Here is a 21788-nt window from a genome sequence, read left to right as displayed (position 1 = left end):
ATATGCCAGCTACCCAGGCCCTTAGGCTGCATTTCATTCTTTTAAACTCGGAAGTCAGACATTAATGTCCTGGCATAACATATCATTTGAGCATGAATTAGGCTGTATGTCATTAAATCAATACATTAAAAATATTTACAGGTGATTAATCACAGCTTTCTTGGTTCAATGCCCAATTTGACATTCAGGCATTAAAATTCACTGGGCAAAAATCGCTTTAATTTAACCTAATTTCATTTTTACTCTTACAACTGGAGACTAGGCTTTTGAGAGCATAAAAATAAAAGCCTTATTTACCTTTCTGAATCTTTAGGAAGCGAGTTATTTTTTTAAAAAAAGATGAATCTCTCTCTCTCTCTCTCTCTCTCTCTCTCTCTGTGTGTGTGTGTGTGTGTGTGTGTGCGTGCGTGCGCGCGCGTGCGTGTGTGTGTGTGTGTGTGTGTGTGTGTGTGTGTTTCTGTGTATATGTCTGTGTCTGTGTCTGTGTTTCTCTGGCTTCTCTGCTTGATTTCTGAAACTCTTCTCACTGTCTCCTTTTTACCAAACAGAAAAGAAAGGGCCGAAAGGATAATAAAATGAATAAACAAATGATAGCCTGAAATTAATATTTTAGGCTGTGCAAAGGAGAAGCTAGGGCAGAAGGCAATGGCAGGAGCAAGGAGACATTAAATGAAAACTTGAGCAAAAATGAGCCCTTGGCTGGGGAGACTGGGTGCCGGGGAAGTAAGGCAAACATAACTAAAAGGTCTGCGAGAATTCTTTGTTTCTGCTGCATGTCCGACATGTTTTTCCCGCGGAAAATATTAACCGCAGAAGATTGTCACCATTTTAACTAGAACGTCGCCAGGTAGAAATTTGAGAACAATGGGGCAACGAAAGCTTTCAAACCAGATGTTGGTAAATTTGCAGAGAAAGGAGGGGGTGGGGAAGGAATGCTTTCTGGGTAGTGTCATGCATAGAAACACATGCAAGTGGTGCATTTGAAATATCAGAGAGATCCAGTTACACAAAAGCATGTCCAACTGATGAGTTTCACATCCAGCCCAGAGCAAGGGAAGGGTTAACCCAAGAGGTTGCATGTTAACATTGGAGATTATGGAATGTTTATCCAGCGTTCAGATTTCCTGTTTAAGTGTTTGGATTTCCTGAAATCTCTTCTATCAGTTCAAGGAGTCTCCAGTGAGTGGCCTCCTTCCCCCTCCTCCTTTTTTTTCTCACATGGAGAGATTTTCCTTCCTGATCCCTTTCCTATTGTATTTGGGTCTCCTTATTCGCCAGGACTTTTATGGATACAAGTCAGAACGTCTAACGTCCCAGAAAATATTTGTGGATTATTGGACTTTGGATGTTCTTTCCTTTTAAACCAGCAAGCGAATAATAGCACAAAACACCCTTGGGATTTATCCTTGTTGCAAAATGGTCTTTTTTCTCCAGATGCCTGCGGGAAGGTAGTTTTGATTTTCCTTCTTTTTTAAACTTTTTTTTTTAATGGAATGATGGCCTTCGTTTTGGTGGACATTTCTGGCACAGAAGCTCAAACTGGACAAGTCTTGGTAAGTGCTACTTTTAAAAGATGATTCATCAAAGAGGGGGGAACTACCCATGCCAATTTGGGCTGTGTTGTGTAAGTCAAGATATGAAAATCACAGATAGTGAAATAGTTGTTCTGCTGTGTTGATTAGTTCCTATGACAAGGGCCTCTAAATGCACCCTTTTCATTGCACAATGCTGGTGTTGAACATTATGTGGGCAACATCAGAAAGATCTGATTCTGTGCATCCGTAAGCCTTAGCCGGGGGTGGAAATCCCATTCATCTTAAAGAACTGCTCCTGTGAGCACATTTTTACAGAAGTGGGTTTGTAGGAAAACCACATGTTCAACTCCATTGCCTTGGTATTGGCAGAAAGCTAGCATTCAAGCTGAATGAATTTTTTCCCTCCCATTCAAAAATAACCCGATCATTATGCTAGTATGCTATTTTGCATACTTTGAAGGCCTGTTGGAGATCTGATTCATCAGGTTAGTTTTAAAAATGCAGGACAATGCAATCTTTTTCTTTCTTTCTTTCTTTCTTTCTTTCTTTCTTTCTTTCTTTCTTTCTTTCTTTCTTTCTTTCTTTTCAAATATCTCTGAGTGAAGTGGAAGAACCAGAGCAAATCCAAGGGGCAAAGTACGGTAGTTTAGTTTTGTATTTTCCTGCTGAGACATAACCGCAATAAAACTGTGAAGGAAAAAAAATTGGCTTCAAGTTACTTCTGGCTGCAGAGATAAAGAGTCTGTGTTTTTAGTACAATAATTATGGAAACAATCAGCTGGTCTCAATTTTTTTTCCTTGATCAATTTCATTTTTCAAAAATCATTTTAATGTATTGGCGGATTACATGCCACCCCTCCTGTTAGGGCTGTTTCTGAGAATTAATGATCTAAATTTAGTGCAAAGGACTTAGATCCCTGCATAATAACTATCTGTATTTTAGTCCAGATAGTTAAAAATCAGACTGCTTTCAACTGCAGTGCTAATTCCCCATCCCCCCCCCCCCAGTATTTCTAGTGTCTATAATCTAGATGTACAGTTTACAATGGCAAGAATGTGTATTCAGCTAAAAGGGCCTTCCATTTTCCATCCACTGTTACATTCCAGACTAAGGCCACTGTCCGATGCGACCTAAAGATGGAATGACAGATGTCATGTATGGCACTTACAGAAACGCTTACCCAGAAATAAGTTCCGGGGAATTTCACAGGAGTTCCTGCACCCTTAAAATGTGACTTCAGTTGCACTCTCCCATTGTCAGTGTAGGAAAACAGTAAGAGAATAAACCCTGAAGTCACATTTGCTTGGGAAGAAGACACAAAGAAGTCAGATTCAAAATTACACATAATCTGGGTTTTTTTGTTTCACCTCTGAATGGATAAACTTTATCTGAAATAGATTTCAGACCACCATCTATTAAGTTTTGGGGCTTTTTTGGTAGAGTTGGGTATATATTCAAAGAGGGGAACATCTCATTCCAAAATTTTAGGTGTCTGCCCGTTGCTTTGGGCAGAAGCCACCTATGTATTTGGAAGAGGGTGTATTTTTCCCACATTTTGGTCTCTCCTCTGGGACAGACGTGTGGTGAGACTCATTGCGTCAGTCTTGTCACTATACCCAGCCCCATTATCCTCTGCCTATCTTTTCTGTGATAAACCTGACAGGAATTTGGGAAGGTTTTGATAATATGGTCAAGAGACATGAATCCCGCTGTGCACGTACCTCACTTTTCCTTACTAGCAAAACCGACAAGCTAGCAATTGTCAAGATGAAATTGATTGCCTTCCTTGATTTGTTTATTTGTAGCCTATCTTCGATCAACAAATCTCGGGGATTTGTAGAATCAATAAAATCCAATGAAGAAAAACTGATACACTTTAAACACTTCGAAACAACTAAAACTTTTTCATCATCATCATTACCATCTTAAAATTGCAAGCTGGAAAGGGAACTCTATGGATTATCAAAGTAAGCTGAGGAAGAGAGGATCCAGAGAGATAATGGAAGGGTTTGAAAATGCATCCAGTATTTTGATCTGGCTGGCTGGCTAGCTCAATATTTTAGGTATCTGGCTGTGGAGCCAGAGGTTGGGAGTTCAATTCCCCACTGTACCTCCTGAGAGAAAAGCCAGCCTCTGTTGCCTTAGGCAAGCTTTACAGTCCCAGGGTGCCCTCAGAAGAAGGGAATGGTAAACCACTTCTGAGCATTCTACCTTGAAAATCCTGGAAAGGGTCATCATACATCAGAATCAACTTGGTAGCACACAATTATTATTATTATTTATTCCATATTTTTAATCTAGGCCCCAACGGACTCGGCTGGATTTAAGGCTAAGCATTCTTAGGATGAGGTAGAAGGCATTCTTAGCTCTGGTTATGAGATGTTCCTCAGATTATAGATTATATTTATGGATTATAACTTTGTAAGGTTTATACGTAGATAGGATATGGTAACCTGTTTAGTTAGGATAGACAGACTTGGGCAGGAGAGTAAATAAACCTCAAAATCTGTTCAGTTTTGGCTCATCTGGGCTCATCTTGGTGTTTAAGGATCTGATGGTACACATGCCCTGCAGCATGATTTATGTACATTTTCAACATCATTTCTTTCTACTTGACCTTTTCCCCTCTCCTCAACTGCAATATTGAAAGCATCTCAAACTCGCTTTAAAAATGCATCCATCTCTACTTTTCAGAAAACGTCAACACTGGATATCTTAAATAAATATGTTATGAACATTCCAGCCACTGAAGGAATAGAGTTTTGGAGGGTCCGGCATCCGACGTTTGTGAAGAAACAAACATGATCAGTTTGCTTAGGAAGGAAAGAAAAAACCCTGACAAATCCCTAGAAACCAGAGAGGTATAATCTTGTGAAGAAGTGTTGTGGGGAAGACTCAAGGCTGAGAAAAAGTCCCAAGAATTAGGGATTAGTGCTGGGAAAGACGGTAAAGCAAAGTGTACTGCTTATATACTGCCCCATAGCACTTACAGCACTCTCTGGATGCTTTACAATTTAATTATGCAGACTACACATTGCCCCCTAACCCTAGCAAGCTGGGTACTCAATTTACCAACCTCAGAAGGATGGAAGGCTGAGTGAACCTTGAGCTGGCTACCTTGAACTGAACCCAGATCACGAACAGAGTTTTGAGTGCAGTACTGCAATTTAACTACTGTCCCACAAGGAGAGGCTTACAGGCAAAACAGGTAGGAGACCAAAGGCAAAAGAGAAACAGGATCCTGTGCAAACATTGGATGAAGGAGAAGGAAGAAACATTATGTCAATTGTGTAGCATTTAGTCAGGTGGTTGATCTTTGTCTATTCCGATTCTTTTCATTTAACTACCTTGTCCCTTGGTTAGTTTGACTAGCCTTCCCACTGCGGTATTAAAACAAAGGCTAAAATCATGTTGCTTAACTTAGTAAATAGTACTAGAACAGAGGCACCAACACCCTGTTATTTAGAGTAGTGGATCAGACTCAAGTAGGCCCAATGAATCCTGGGGATTTGCTGAATCAAGTCCACTGATTCAATGGACCATTGCTTATGTGGCCCATTGAATCATTTGCTTGTATGGTCCATTGATTCAAAAGACCTTATTCTAACTGTGACTTACTTTAGTATAGTAAAAACAATTAGAATAGACCCAGTTGAATAAATGGAACCTATGGAGGAGTTAATTCACTAAATTCCCATTGCTTCAATGAACCTACTCTAGTGCTACTTACTGCAATAAGCAACAGGATTTTGGCCACTGTGTGGTATTCTCTTCTCCGTCTCACTATAGTGATATTCACTATGCTAAGCAACAGGATTTTAGCCAGTGCTTAACACCACAGTGGGAAAGCTAGTCAAACTAATCAACAGACAAGGGGGTTAGACGAAAAGAATCGGAATAAACAAAAACCTGACTAAACCCTACACAACTGATGGAGGCATAAAGAGAAAAATCAGAAGCTGCCTTATACTAATGGAGACTATTTGTCCAGCTGCTCTGATTGGTGGGGATTCTACTGGATCTCTCTTCATGTGAGAGCCGAGGGATTAAAGCTGGGACTGTTTGCTTTAAAACCCTGTGGTCTCCCACTAAGCGGTGGTCTCCTGAACTCCAGATCAATTCCATTTTGGAACTCCAGCAGCAGAAATCTTTGAAACAATATGGCCCCAAGACTAGGACAGTTTGTGAGTTGTTCACACCTGAGGCTGGGGATGAGGAGCCAGGGATCTAGAAGATAAGAAGAGTAATGCTGGAACAGATCAAGGGAATTACCTAGCCCAACACATGGGCAATAGCTTGCCTACAGGGTGCCTGCCGGCCAGAATAGAGGGGAACGCCACCCTTTCTCACATGTTCTCTGCTAATAGATATGCAGAGCCTTTGATCTGGGAGTAATCTATAGTCATCCTGACCAGGAGCTACCCAGGTTGGCCCAGCATAAGGAATACCTAAACAAGAATTAAGAAAAGGCATGCTGGCTGGGGATTCTGGGACGTATAGTCCAAAAAGTAGCTTTTCTTACCTGGTGAGAACACTTAGGTCTGGAGAATCTTGACGAGGCTATTAAGATTGGTGTGGAGGAGAAATATCATGAATTGTGACTTTTATGCACATCACTGTAACCAGCCAAGCCTAGAAGGAGGAGGAGGAGGAGAGCTAAGAAACAGGGAATGAAAGCATGCTTTCAACATTTGACGTCTTAATTTGCTCGAAGCAGCTAATTCTTTAACAGCAGACCTCTGGATTGCTCGCTTGCTTGCTTGATTTAGCACTTCCACCTCTGCACTTTTTATACCTGATTCTGTATTTCTGACACTCACTTTTCTAAGACAATCACACAAGGTGATACATGGAGGAGGGGGGCAGAGTTCTAGATTTAGCTTTAACATCTAAGCCTGGTTTTACTTCCGGTGATTTCCCATGTGATTCCTCGGAGCCAAAGAGCAGGGTGAAACGTGACATCCAAATTTAAGCCATTTTCCTTTCCACAGACTTGTATCCCTGCCGTGGTTGTTCCTAAAAAGAGCAGCCAGCATGTCAGATACGGAAAACCAGGACTCATATTTGACAGAGTGTCACTGGAGATTCATACATCACTCTTGTTTAGTCTTGCTGAAGCTCTTGGTAAAGATGTAGAAGAGTCCATTTTTGCCACATAGACTCCCCACACATGGACACACAGTTAGGGTCTCAACCCCAGGAATAATATGATGACAGCATGCATGGCTTTCCATTATAGATGGCAGAGCCAAAAGATGCCTCATGAAACGAATAATTATCCAAGTCACTAATGTCTTTCAGGCATTTCCCCATGAAAAGGTTAAGAGATTTTTAATATTATGGAGCATACATATTGTTGTTGATTAGTCGATAAGTCATGTCAGATTCTTCATAACCCCATGGACCAGAGCACGCCAGGCCCTTCTGTCTTCCACTGCCTCCTGGAGTTGGGTCAAATAAGTAAAGGAATTTGTTTTATTCTTTCTCCTACAAGTGTCTCAGAGTGAATTATTGAGACATAAAGTGGCAGTTAAAGTAGCCTCTGGGGACTTATAACTATTCTCCTGAGTGAGTTTCTGTACTTCTACTGTGTAGCAAAAAGAGAATCTTTTCAGAAATTTGACACTCTGCCACAAATAAGCTGTGCCGACAGTGCGTTTTTAATATGCAAACAACTAAAATGTGCACAATCAAAAACAAATGCTTCAATCAAAAGTGAAACATTATGTTAATTAGGTAAAATTAAAATAAATGCTCATATTAGAAACAAGGCATGAAACGGGCGTGGATGACAGTTCTGAAAGGAAATGTAGTCTCACGAGCTGATACAGAACAAGGCAATGAAGAAAATGTTTGTGGAGTTTGGGAAAAATCAAGGAAATTGAGCCTGAGAGATTCTGACCTCCCATTTTGGCTACAATCCTATCAGGCCTCAGCAGCTGAATCTGGTACTGGAAGAGGATTATAAGGTCATTTAAGAATGACGCCTTTTTTGGTCTGTCTTTTCTCTAAGGAATTCAGGACAAAACATGTGATTTCCCCAGCTCTATTTTATCATAAAGAGCCAGCAGATAGAATGCTGCATTAGGACTGAGGAGACCTGAGTTCAAATCCCTACTCAGTTATGGAAACTCTCTCTCTCTAGAAAAACTCAGAGAAACCCCTACTAGAAGCACCATGAGTTGGAATTAACCTGATGGGACATAACACACATTTTTTTTTCCCACAGGAAAAGCTGTGATGGATCAGACCAACAGAGCATGTAGATCAGCATTTCCCAATCTTGGGGTTGTGACCCCCAAAGGGGGTGCAAAGTGTTTTTGGGAGGTCGCGGGTCACCCTGTATATGTTGCGGCTCATGTTAAATAATTTCTTCCTTGACCTTTCAGAGCCATATATTAAAGTTAGCATGTGTGCATATGTATGAGAAACAGTTTGTTTGGGGCAGAAAGATGCCCCTACTTCCTGAGATGGGATCACCTGACTCTATTAAAAATGTCTTTTTACGCAAATGTGGCCGGGGTGTGTGTGGTCGCAGGTTTCATGGCTATTATAAAAGGGGGGGATCACGAGTTGAAAAAGGTTGGTCTAGATGATCGTTGTGTTCTTCCAGAGACCAACCAGCTGTCCACAGGAGGACCATCCAATAAGTGTCATGGCTGAGGGAAGACTGCAACCCCTCTCCCCCTGTTCAGAACAAATCTATCGCAGAGCCTCTAGGCATGGGATTGTATTTCATTTTTGTAGCAACCCCCAGAAGACTGTTGGAATTGTCTCAGCTAGAATTCCTTTGTTGTTGTTGTTTAGTCATTAAGTCGTGTCCGACTCTTTGTGACCCCATGGACCACAGCATGCCAGGCCCTCCTGTCTTCCACTGCCTCCCGGAGTTGGGTCAAATTCATGTCTGGGGCTTTAGCTCCCCCATAAAAATGTCCACTCAGTTTCCTGAAAGGTAGCCTGTTGGCAGAGAGGGACCCTGCCCACATATTGGCTTTATATGTGAACTCTATTAGCTTCTCCAGGGCTTTTGGGGGGTTACACACAAGCAGGAACATCCCCTCCTCAGACTTGTCACTGCTTGCGTGAGCAAAGAAAAAAAAAGAGGGCGGAAGTCCTGGGCTGGCCCCTCCATTATAACTGTGTTGATGGTTCTGTATTGCATCATGCTCTTCGTGACCTTCTGCACCCATCTAAGCCCCACCCTCCAATCTTTGGATGGGCGCCACCCCAAGCCTCACATCATTTGGTTGGCATAATTATCGTGTAACTCTTCTCCCTTAAATAGAGAGATCAAACCCTTTGTTTACTTTTAAAAAAACACACATACACCTTTTGGTCGCACATGACCTTGAAGGAACATTTAACGTATACCCTCAGGGCTCTGCTCAAAAGTTCTCTCCTACTCGAGCAGAAACAAAATTCAGCCAAAAAAATGCAATACCCAGATTCAATGAAAACCCTGGCATACAGAAAACCATGCTAAATCTGCCTGCTGTTTAAACCAGAAGAGCCTCTCAACGGAATGAAAAGTGGCAACCATAATTCGGCACTTAACTGAAAACGCAGCGATTAAAAACCCAGATTTTTAAGAGTTGACGCTCAAAGGCCTGGATCTGGACGGATATATCTGTTTCAGTGTCTTCCACATACAGACACTTTAAATCTCAAATGCTTTCTATCTCAGTCGTGCAGAAATTTGCAAAAAGGAACTAAAATAGTAATCTCTCTTATCTTTAGCACGTAAAGGGTGTCTTCTACCAATGAGTTACGCACCTTCTTGCATCGTCTAAGTCAGCTTGGTGCCAGGGCATTCATGTACTAATTAATTAAACACTGAGCCCAACTTACCACAAAGTGCAGATACACTGCAGGGAAAATATTCTTAGATTCATTATGAGCTGCAGTTTTTCATGCAAACCAAGGAATAAATGACCAAGGCTGATATCCCCATAGGTAGTCTGAGCGAAGGGCTATGAGACTGTGCAAGCACAGGTGTTCACTGGGCTACAGACAGAGTATCCCTTTTCCTTGAAAATGGATTGCTTCAAAGTTCACAAGAAGAGAGACAGCCTCACTTTCATTGACAGAAGCCCATCGGAAACCTGCAATGGAAACATGGTAGAGCCCAGCCTCACACGGCAGTAACTTGACTTGGATAATCATTTATTGCTTGGCAAAGGGGGAAAAAATCATCTCAAATGATCAGAGAGGGTCATTTGGCAGGCATGTGGAACATCTCTGGAACTCATCTGATTTTCTTTGATCAGAAAATCTGGCAAGGACTGCTTTGTGGGGATCATGCCAAGGCCTTCTGGATTTGATTTAGGCTGATGATACTGTGGGAATAGAGTCTGTGGTGGTATTTTGGTATTTCCTTTTCGGGCCACACCCTATGCTAGCCAATGTGGGAGATCCAGCTTTTTCTCTGGATTGTCACATCTGTGAGCCTTGGTATATGTAGGATAAATCTTTCCAGCTTCCATATGGCTCCATAAGAAGTGCCTTGCAAACTTATAGAAGAGGCCTGGGGTCAGGAGGTCCAGTCAGGAGAACATACAAGTAAGATGTGATAATGACAATAAAGCCTCCTCATATTGGTTTCCAAACCAAGGGACGTGGTGGCGCTGCGGGCTAAACCGCAGAAACCTGTGCTGCATGGTCAGAAGACCAAGCAGTCGTAAGATCGAATCCACGCAACGGAGTGAGCACCCGTCGCTTGTCCCAGCTCCTGCCAACCTAGCGGTTCGAAAGCATGCAAATGCAAGTAGATAAATAGGGACCACCTCGATGGGAAGGTAACAGCGTTCCGTGTTTAAGTCGCACTGGCCATGTGACCACGGAAGATTGTCTTCGGACAAAACGCTGGCTCTATGGCTTGGAAACGGGGATGAGCACCGCCCCCTAGAGTCGAACACGACTGGACAAAAATTGTCAAGGGGAACCTTTACCTTTACCTTTATTGGTTTCCAAAGGCATACAGCTTCTTGTCCTGGAGGCAGAGTATAGTCTTTATACTTACAAACTTCATGATTGGCTTCAAGAATTCCTTCAATGCCATCTCTCTCTTTAAAACTCTCTTTTCCAGACAGAACATTTATACCACCATCTTCTCTCTCCTATTTTTTGTTGCTAAAACATGGGCTTTACCCAGATTTTTTGACAGGAATTTGTGTCTAAACAAGAGGAATAATCTTAGAACTGCAGAACTGGAAGGGAATCGATAGATCATCAAATCCAGTCTCTGTCAAGAAAGCACTGTGGGGAATCTAACTCATCAGTAGTACTAATTAGTAATCTGTTCACTGCGTGTGGAACTGTGACTGTTAGGCAATGACAATTTATGCTTTCCTGTCCTTACCCCTTTGACTTCCAATCTGGTCAACCAGCAGTACTCTCTGGTTACACTTTTTTTGAAAGCATTTTGTTGGGATTTGGTGGTAGTTTTGTATTTAGCAAGTAATTCTTAGTGCACAAGCATCAAACATAAATCACGGGTCCAGAAACCTATTACCCTCACCCATAAACGCACATACATCAGCATGAATCTCAGAGGTGAATTGCTCCTCATTTAGCAGCAATCAATATGAATGTTTCCTGTTGCACACCAATTGTGTGAAACAGCGTTGGACTACAAATATCCATGCTGGGTCCTTAACTAGCATCAATTTGCCACTAAAATTTATGCTGACTAACTTAAGAGTGCCATAATTCTTCAGTGGAATTCTGGACACAGATATGATCGTGCAGAAAAAAAGACCCATGTATTAGAAAGTCTTGCAGTTATATGGCTATCTACTAAGTTTCACATAATTGAGTGAAAAAAACAATTCAGTAGAGCTGAATTTAAGGAAAAACCTAATAGTGGCTAGCACAAAAATGCCTGGACGTATTTGTAGGGAATTCAGCAGAAAGAATCCAGTCTGAGAGTCCTACTGCATCTCCAAATTCCACCCATACACACACAAAAAATCACACAAAGATTGCAATTATTTTTATTTCCAAAGCAAAGCAAAAGCAATGTGTGCTGCTCATTTACCTCCCCATAGTACTTCAAGCTCTCTCTAGGTGGTTTACAATTTAATTATGCATTGTCTCCACCTCACCCCACTGAGTTGGGTACTCAATTTGCCAACCTCGGAAGAATGGAAGGCTGAGTGAACCCGGAGATGGCTTCCTCAGCCCAGCATTGAACTCAGATTATCAGCAGAGACTTGACCGCTGTAACTGCAGTTCAACCACTGTGCCAAGATCAGTGTGATCATTCAAATTTTCAAATTGTCATTGCCATTGAATTGTGTGGAGTCTCCCCAACTTGCTCTGTGCCTGAATAAAGGGCATATAACTGGGTCTGACTTGCCATGTGGCCTTTAGAAGAAACTCCAACCCACTCATAGCAGAGATTGTGACATTATCTACACATTTCTGCTTCTTCTTTTTTAAAAAAATAAAGGAATGTATAGGGCTATGACTTGGGGAATATTTTGCAGCACCTATCATGTTATGCAGCACCTATCCGTGTGACCTACCAACTCAAAGCCATACAACAATGATGCTTCCATGGTGACACACATACTTAATCCCAACTGTGTGATAATACATTAGTAAAGTTTACAAAACTTGCTGAGGGTACGGCTACACTAGCAGCATGAAGTGAGCTAATGTGGATCACTTGAAAATGCTTGGGCTTGATTAGAACGATTTAATCAAGCCTGATCGTTCACCAAAAAATGACTCCTGCCAACATTGTGAAATGGCTCAATGAGCAAATCTCATGAGGACATTGACCAATCACTTCTCTTTGACAGAGAGCAGGGGAAGTGAAGAAAGAATATATATTTTTAACTGTAAATAAACTATTGCAAATGTACGGCACCAGTTATTTTAAAATAAAAAATCCCTAAAACATATATTCTCTTAAAAGATTAGTCAAGAAACTGCCTGCAATCAAAGCCACCACCATAGATTCAATTGTGGGCAGTTTCTCAACAGGCCTATAAGGTGAGGTAAAGGGGGAAAAACCTTTTTCTTTATAACTGATGTAGCACATCAGTAACAGTCTTGTTTGGTCATTTAGTGGTGTCTGACTCTTCGTGACCCCATGGACCAGAGCATGACAGGCCCTCCTGGCTTCCACTGCCTCCCAGAGTTGTGTCAAATTCATGTTGGTTGCTTCACAGACACTGTCCAACCATCTCGTCCTCTGTCGTCCCCTTCTCCTCTTGTTGTCACACTTTCCCAACATCAGGGTCTTTTCCAGGGAGTCTTCTCTTCTCATGAGATGGTCAAAGTATTGGAGTCTCAGCTTCAGGATCTGTCCTTCCTTTAGAATGGATAGGTTTGTTCTCCTTGCAGTCCAGGGGACTCTCAAGAGTCTCCTCCAGCACCGCATCAGTAGCACATCAGCAATAGTCGACATATAGTCAAAAAAATGAGCTTCACTGATATTGTGAAATGGCTCGATTATTAAGCTACTTCACGACATTTGCAGATGGAAAAAGGAAGGTATGCTTTGGATTGGTTCCAGCCAATACACACACTGACACCTGAGCAACCCTGCCCTCACCAAAAGAAAAAAGGAAAAAAAAGCCAAAGCCTTTTGACAGGGCCCAGGAAAGTGTGGGCAGGCACATTTTGGAGGCAGGCTGGTGTCCTTTAGCAAAGACATTGTCTGATCCCTGCAGCGCTCCAAACCGTCCCAGGGTAAACCGTCTCTGGGTGATCCAAGAGTCTTTCTCTTTGTTCTACAGCTTCACAAAAGGGTTGCAAGAGCAGCTGCAAAGGATCTGTGTATCAGATGATGGCCTCAGTCTGAGCCCTGCCTAGCACCCAGGGAGTGAGTGTCCAAGGAGATCTTGGGCTTTATTGGAAAGATCAGGTGTCATTCACCATTTCATATTGCTCTGTCCAAGGTTCTGACCACTTCTGACTTTCTGAGCCAGAGCTTGCTCTACCTACCAACTGTGACCCTAGCCCTATTCTGGCATGCCAGAATGGATGGATGGATAGAAAAAAAAAAAAAAGGAAGGAAGGAAGGAAGGAAGGAAGGAAGGAAGGAAGGCAGGCAGGCAGGCAGGCAGGCAGGCAGGCAGGCAGGCAGGCAGGTAGGTAGGTAGGTAGGTAGGTAGGTAGGTAGGCAGGCAGGCAGGCAGGCAGGCAGGCAGGCAGGCAGGCAGGCAGGCAGGCAGGTAGGTAGGTAGGTAGGTAGGTAGGTAGGTAGGTAGGCAGGCAGGCAGGCAGGCATATAATAAAGAGGACAAACACCTTGTGGTACCTTTAAGACTAACTGCAATGTAACAGTTTTTTTTAAAAGGTGGTTTAAGCAATCTACCTTTTGTTTATTCACTTATCTTTGTTTTTGGCCTCTCTGGGAGGTGGGAGAGACTACTGTGATATTCATGAAAAGCACCTCCACTTTCAGATTTATCTCTGCATTGCGTTTAGGCCTCCTTCAGTTTCAAGAGATGGTGGTCATGTGCTCTGAATGGAGGACTTGGAACAGCGATTAGTGTGGCTGAGAAGGCCAATTTGAGAGTGACAATCCCTTCCACACTGAAGACAAATACAGTCTGTCCCCTGTCCAGCTCCCTGGTTTTGCTGGTTTCGGGACTGCCTCTTTGCCTCAGCCTGCTGTACAAGTGTCTCTTCAAATTGGGAGAGGCTGTGATGCACCGCCTGCCTCCAGGCTGAACGCTCAGAGGTCAAGGTTTCCCATCTGTTGAGGTCCATTCCTAAGGCCTTCAGATCCCACTTGCAGATCTCCTTGTATCACAGCTGTGGTCTGCCTCGGGGGCGGCTTCCCTGCACTAATTCTCCATACAGGAGATCATTTGGAATCGGACCATCAGCCATTCTCACGACATGTCCAAGCCAACGTAGACATTACTGTTTCAGTAATGTGTACATGCTAAAAATTCCAGCTCGTTCTAGGACTACTCTATTTGGAACTTTGCCTTCCAGGTGATACCAAAAATGTGTCGGAGACAACGCATATGGAACGTGTTCAGCTTCCTCTCCTGACGTGCACAAAGGGTCCAGGACTCACGGCAGTGCAGGAGTGTGCTCAGGACACAGGCTCTATAGACCGGGATCTTGGTCTATGCCGTCAGCTTCTTATTAAGCCATACCCTCTTTGTGAGTCTAGAGAACATGGTAGCTGCTTTGCCAATGCATTTATCCAGCATGACATCTAGAGAGAGGGTGTCGGAGATCATTAAGCCAAGGTACACAAAGTACCAAAGTATTTATCTCTGTGCTATTGTGTAATGGGCACTCAATCAGTCTATCATAACATCCATAGAATTTACAAGATGAGGACTGGGAAATTTCATGTGTGCAAAAACAGGGTTTAGTGATGACAACCCAAGAAAGACATATTGAGGTCATGGTAGAAAGTAAAATAAAGCTTTCAGGACAGTTGTAGAAAGAATAGATTCCATGCTTAGGAAGATTATTAGAAAAGAGACCAACGAGATAACATCTAGCATTCATTATCCTTATATCAGCTTGTGTTGCAACCACACAAGTAAGCAGTGTAGTGTTCTGATTTGTCACAATATATATATATGCAAAGCTGAAAACTATAGAAAAGAAGATGCAGTTCGAAAAAGGGAAATAATAAGAGTTGTTAAGCAATTTCCCTAGAAGGAAACGCTATTTGATGTTTGCTTGTTTGCTTTTAGTCTGTGTAAGAAGATAACCCAGTGGGGGGCAGATTTACAGAATGGTACACAAGGGGGGCATTTTGTTTCACTGCAGCACCAGAGGTCAGGGGCGTTAAAATAAATAACAGGTGAGGGATTGAAATATGAGGGAAAGAGAAGGAAGTACACCACCAGCTTCCGTTGTTCGTGGAATTCACAAGATGTGGCAATAATGCTTCCTGGTTGAGCAGGGCTATTGGTAGAAAAGGAGCTATTCTTAGAAGCCTGCAATGAAAGCTGATTTTCATTCCATGAAAAAGATACAACCATTTGCTTAGAGCAAGAAATCCAGAGCATCTTCTTCAACACCATTGCTTCCTGCTTTAAGAACATTTTCCTAAGCTCCAGTCACCATTTTTTTCTCCTCTAATATAAAACCGTTCACCTGAGTATTTCAAGAAAATGAGTCTACCAGTTTACCACAGGTGATCTACCATCCAACGCACTGGCTCCTGTTAGAATTAGCCACCATGGAGAGGACTTGCATTTCATGCTATTGATTGAGAGTGAGCAAAACTTAGATCCGGATGCATTGGTAGATTTCAAGATGTCATGCCAGTAGATTTTTCTGTGTTAAGATTGTGAGTTCCATTCAGTTCTGTTAAGCAGAAATTCTTGTTCCTGGAGACACTTACTTCCAGGGGTAATATTATTTGCATCCAATTTGAGTTAGTGGATCTTGATGTTAAAGGATGGGAGACCCCACTAGCTGGGGTAATCTGAAAAAAAAAACCCCACCTAAGTTTTCCTATCTCTGTTTAACACACACACACACACACACACACACACACACACACACACACACACACACACACACACACACACACACACACACACACACACACACACACACACACACACACCGCTGTTTTTAAATGATTTCAAAATCATGTTACTCCAGTCCTTGTTTTCATGTGATATTCTATTTCATAAGGCGCTAATATTTTAATTTAATGTACTGTATTTATTAGCCAGGTTTTCTTAAATGTCATGAGCTGCTTTGCATCTTGCAAGAGAGAAAGGTGAGACATAAATTAAGCAGGATAAATAAATAGTCTGAAATCTGTTTGTTTTTTCCTTGCTCTTGGCCACTTTCCTTGCCCTCATATAACCTTCCCAAGCTGTATTTCAAGCAAAATCCAAATAAATTGTTTTGCTTGCACAGACTAACACGGCTGCCTCTTCCAAAACTACTTCCTGAAGGGTGTCATCCAGAACCAGAGACAACAGTCCCAATTAAGAGTGACTCAGAGGTTCATTTTGATCAAGTTTCTGTCTTTCTCTCACATACATGCCCATGCGCACACGCATGCACACTTGTTGAGAAATGATCTGGAAGATCCCTATCTATTTGTTCCAAGCTGAGGCAATCCGTTGCTTCCCTCAAAAAAACCTAACCTCTGAATGCACGCAGGCGACTGTATCATTTCCCTGGGCAGAAAGAACTTTTCCTCGCGTTGGCAAAAGGCAGACACAGGAAACTGAGCACATTCCACTGCAACCTTCTGGCAAAGGATACTTTTAGAAAATCATTTGGCACAAAATGTCCTTCTGCACACCAGCAGGAGTTCAGCGCTTTAGTTCCTGAGTGGTGCTGACTCTCCCTCCGGTCCATCACTTGAATCGCAGAGTCCTGCTTTTTGTCTTTGTTCTTTCCATACTTTTGTCTTGTGTGACATTTATAAAATTATGAATGGGGTGGAAAGCCTGATTGCTCAGGGAAAGGAGGGAGCCCTTAACTCTTCACTGGCCAATGACCTCTATAGTCCCAAGCCATTCTCTTCCTCCACTCCTCACCCTGAGGGCCCCCTCCCCACGGGCTGGCACTGCAAAGATCTATTTGGATTGTTCTGACTCTTTTTCACAATTGTGATCAGTGTTCAAAGAGGGGAAAAAAACAGAGCGTTTGTTAGATTGAGAAACACTGAAAATAACAGTGTTCCTCCATTTTATCTTTTGGGGAATCTTTTGCCTTAAGCTGTTGAGGTTCAGGCTAAGGGGAGGATCGTGTCTCCCTGTATGAGCCATCTCAGAGAGGGCCTTCTTCTCGGTTATATGATTCTCAAAGGTATGTTTGGTGAGGAAACAAGAGAAGGTCTTCTTGGTGGTTCCTCCCAAGCTGTGGAACTCCATGTTGGCCCATCTTGGTTGTCCGTCCACTAGCAGGTAAATCCTTTCTTTCTAAGCAGGTTTTGACAACCCTCTGGTTCCTTAGGAAGGGTGATTTTACATTGAGGGCTTCTACAGTGGTGCCTTGCTTGACGATGTTAATTTGTTCCAGCGAAATCGCTGTAGAGCGAAAACATCGTCAAATGAAATGAAAAAACCCATTGAAACACATTGAAAACCAGTGTGTTCCAATGGGCTGAATACCTGCTTGTCCAGCGAAGATCCTCCATACGGTGGCCATTTTTGGTGCCTGTATAGCAAGGAATCCATCCTAGAAAACAGCGGGGGGGGGCATTTTGAAAGCCGGCAGCCATTTTGAGACCTGACAATCAGCTGTTTGCTGATCATCATAAAGCGAAAATCGGTTCCTGAAGCAGGGAACCGATCATCGCTAAGCGAAATTCACCCATTTAAAACATCGTTTTGTGATTGCAAAAGCGATTGCAAAAACATCGTCGTGAAGCAGATTCGTCGTTATACGGGGTAATTGTCCAGCGGGGCACAACTGTATATCTTTTCCTTTTAAATTTTTTAAATTCGGCAGCTGTTTTTATATGAACATATTTAACTGTGATGTGTGTGTGTGTGTACGTACACACACACCTACACTGATACCGACACCTACGTATGCATTAGCTGTGGCTGTTCTTTATCATTTTGTAAGTTGCCATAAGTCCCTATATTGGAAGAGACAAAGGATGAAAATATAATATAATGAAATATGAGCTGCCTCCTCTTGTATACGCCAAGGTAACAACCAGGCTCTGGTGCAGATGGGGAAGATGAGAAGCTGGACGGTCGCATAGAGGCACCAGCCCAAATATGAAAGGGAACGACCATCCAAGAAGCCCTGGGAGCATGTAGGTCTGTGCATTGTATGAGATGCGTATCTCTGTTACATTTCCTTTTAATAATTGAATGGGCCAGCAGGTGCCCTGCTCATCTCACCCAAGAGGCAGTAACCAAATCAGTAGCAACACCTCCCATGAAGTGTAGCATACATATCATTCTAAAAGCCTAGCCAAGGAAAACAAAAATTTCGCAGCCACCGGCCAAGTGGTTTTACAGAAAATTGTAGAGATGACAATTAATTTTGCCCTGCTGTTGCTGTTATATGCTGTCAGGTCATCTCTGACTTATGGAGATCCTATGAAGGTAAAGGTAAAGGTTCCCCTTGACATTTAGTCCACTCGTGTCCGACTCTAGGGCACGGTGCTCATCTCCGTTTCCAAGCCGTAAAGCCAGCATTTGTCCGAAGACAGTTTCTGTGGTCAGGTGGTCAGCACCACTAGGAACGGAACGCCGTGACCTTCCCACCGAGGTGGCACCTATTTATCTACTCGCATTTTTATATGCTTTCAAACTGCTAGGTTGGCGAGGAGCTGGGACACAGCGACGGGAGCTCACTCCGTTGCGTGGATTCGATCTTACGACGGCTGGTCTTCTGACCCTGCAGCACAGAGGCTTCTGCGGTTTAACCCGCAGCGCCACCACTTCTCCTATGAAGGAGAGGTCTTCAAAATGACCTATCCAAAACAGCCCTGCTCAGCTCTTGTAAACTCAGTGTTGGGGCTTCCTTTAATGAGTCAGTCCATCTCATATTTGCTCTTCCTCTTTTCCTGCTGTCTTCCACCTTTCCCACATTATTGTCTTTTCTATAAAATCATGCCTTCTATGATGTAATCAAAGGAGGACAGCCTCAGCTTCATCACCTGTTTGCCTTTCTGGGAGTCCAGGGTATGCTGGATAGCTCAGGGGTTTAAAAAGTTAAAGCTAAAAAGTTCAATTCCCCACTGTGTCTCCTTGAGAGGGTCTGGACTCGATGATCCAGAGATTCTCTTTTAGCTCTGCAGTGCTAAGATTATTATTATAAAGCAATCCTCCAGCATTGTTTTTCAAATATATCATTTTTCCCCTGTCAGCTTTCTTTACTGTCCAGTTTTCACATCCATACATGGTGATCAGGAATACAAGAGTGTGGATGATCTTGGTCTTGGTCTCCATTGACACTTGATAATCTTTTCTGATTCCTTCAGTGCTTCATTCCAAGTCTCAGACTCTTTCTGATTTCTTGGCTGCACTTGCCTTAAACCAAGGGATACAAATCTTTCACCATATCAAGTTCTTCATTGCCAATATTAAAGTTGTGTAGTTCTTCTGTAATCATGATTTTTATCTTCTTAATGTTCAACTGCAGTCCTGCTTTGGCATTTTCTTCTTTCAATTTCACTCAAAAGTCATTTCAAGTCCTTGCTGCTTTCTGCTAGTAAGAGTGTATCATCTGCATATCTTAAATTACTGGTGTTTCTTCCATCAATTTTCACTCCTTATCTGAATCCAGTCTGGCTATTCATATGATGTCTTCTATGCAGAGATCGAACAGATAAAGAGATAAAATGTATCATTGTCTGATACCTTCGCCGGAACCATTCTGTCTCTCCATATTCTGTCCTAACCATAGCATCTTTTCCATGGTCAGGACAATCAAGTGCTGAGGCACACCTATTTGTTTCAGAACAATCCATAGTTTCTCATGATCCACACAGTCAAAGGCTCTGCTGTAGTCTGTGAAGCACAGACTGATCATTTGAAATTCTTTGGTATGTCTCAGTAGCCAGCAATTATTTGCAATATGATCTCAAGTGCCTCTTCCTTTTCGGAATCCAGCTTGAGCATCAGGCATTTCTCACTCCATATAAGGTAAAAGCCTTCGTTGCATAGCCTTGAGTATCACTTTGCTTGCATGGGGAATTAAAGCAATGGTCTTCTAGAGATTGGAATATGTATATATTTGTGTCTGTGTGTATGTTTGCAGACTTTGTTTTGCTGTACTCCTTTCATATACAATATATATTTATACAAACCCACTCTCTGTTCATGGACTGGTAGAACTTGGGAGTGGTTTGCTGAATGTAGTGAAAGCATGAGAAAATGTGCTTTCAGTGCCAGAGAAACTATAATATATGTCTTTTGTATGGGTGTGCATAAAGGCAAAATGTCAAGTCACACACCAGGTTTTACAATGCAATAATTTTTAGTCATAGTACAAGACTTAATGTTTCAACTATGAGAATATTCCACAATATATTTGCAAAGGTATACAAAACAATAAGAAGGATATTTTTATGATCTTATCCGATGAAATGAAACCACGTAACTTTTTTGTAAATGCACACCCTTTTGTTTACTGAAAGGCAGGATATAATTCTTGGGAACGAAGGAAAAACATATTTATTTTATTTTTATTTTTTTATTTTTTAACATGCTGCACAGATGTTGCCCTGGGAAAAGAGTATGGCAGCCTTGGAAGGGGTGGGGGTGGGGAGGCTAAGCTGATCTGGAACCAATTTGTTTTGTGGCAAGGATACCAGAGACTCAGGGTCTGGATGATCATTTGATCCATCCCGGCATTTAAAGCGAGAGGCACTTTAGAGACAGAAGGGGTGACAAAACAGCTGGTGAGCGCTGGGCCCAGCTCCGATGAAACAATACCCACACAACGTCTTCTTCTTCTTCTTCTTCTTCTTCTTCTTTAAGTCTGACTGATCTGAGACAAAAAGAATAAGTCTGTTGGGTCCAAGACCTGGAATATCATCTGGGTTTATTATGGATGTTGTTGTTTAGTCGTTAAGTCGTGTCCGACTCTTCGTGACCCCATGGACCAGAGCATGCCAGGCCCTCCTGTCTTCCACTGCCTCCCAGAGTTTGTTCAAATTCATGTTGGTCACTTCAATGACACTGTCCAACCATCTTATACTCGGTCGTCCCCTTCTCCTCTTGCCCTCACCCTTTCCCAACATCAGGGTCTTTTCCAGGGAGTCTTCTCTTCTCATGAGATGGCCAAAGTATTGGAGCCTCAGCTTCAGGATCTGTCCTTCCAGTAAGCACTCAGGGTTGATTTCCTTCAGAATGGATAGGATTGTTCTCTTCGCAGTCCAGGGGACTCTCAAGAGCCTCCTCCAGCACCATGGATGCTGGGCAATCCATTATTATTAATGGACAATCCATTATTATGGATTCTCAATGTCAAATAAGAAAGGAATGCATAGGCCTGTGGGTGTCTATTAGTCATGACACTTCAGTGACCCATTTCTTTGCTTAAAATAGTCTTAACTTGCTTTTCTCCTTCAAAAGGACCCAAGGCAGCTTACAACAATCAAAAGACAGCATTTTAGTTAGTAACAATGAGTATAGAATCCTAAAAGAATCCATGAATACAAAAAGAAAAAAAGAAAAAAAGGGAAGGAAGCATAAGCATGAAATCTCTTCATCTTGGAATGCCATTTCTGCAGAGGAATGATGGCTGACTATCATTGCACTGCCCTGCTTGGAAGCCTCCATGACTACAATTCCCAGAATCCATTTGTTTTCTTCCTGCTATTG

The 21788-nt window shown here is 42.4% G+C and overlaps 1 protein-coding gene across 2 annotated transcripts in view; it reads left to right on the top strand.

Annotated features, from left to right (window-relative positions):
- The first annotated feature begins 934 nt into the window (after positions 1-934).
- Positions 935-21788, top strand: part of ASAP1 (ArfGAP with SH3 domain, ankyrin repeat and PH domain 1) — a 145939-nt gene continuing 125085 nt past the window's right edge. For both annotated transcript variants that reach the window (XM_072999342.2, XM_072999340.2), the window contains exon 1: positions 935-1553. The gene's annotated coding sequence lies outside the window, so the exon portion shown is untranslated. The remainder of the gene's footprint in view (positions 1554-21788) is intronic.

Source organism: Pogona vitticeps, chromosome 4 (assembly GCF_051106095.1).
Source record: "Pogona vitticeps strain Pit_001003342236 chromosome 4, PviZW2.1, whole genome shotgun sequence".
Classification (NCBI taxonomy): Eukaryota; Metazoa; Chordata; class Lepidosauria; order Squamata; family Agamidae; genus Pogona; species Pogona vitticeps.
This window is presented reverse-complemented; position numbering and strand designations above follow the sequence as displayed.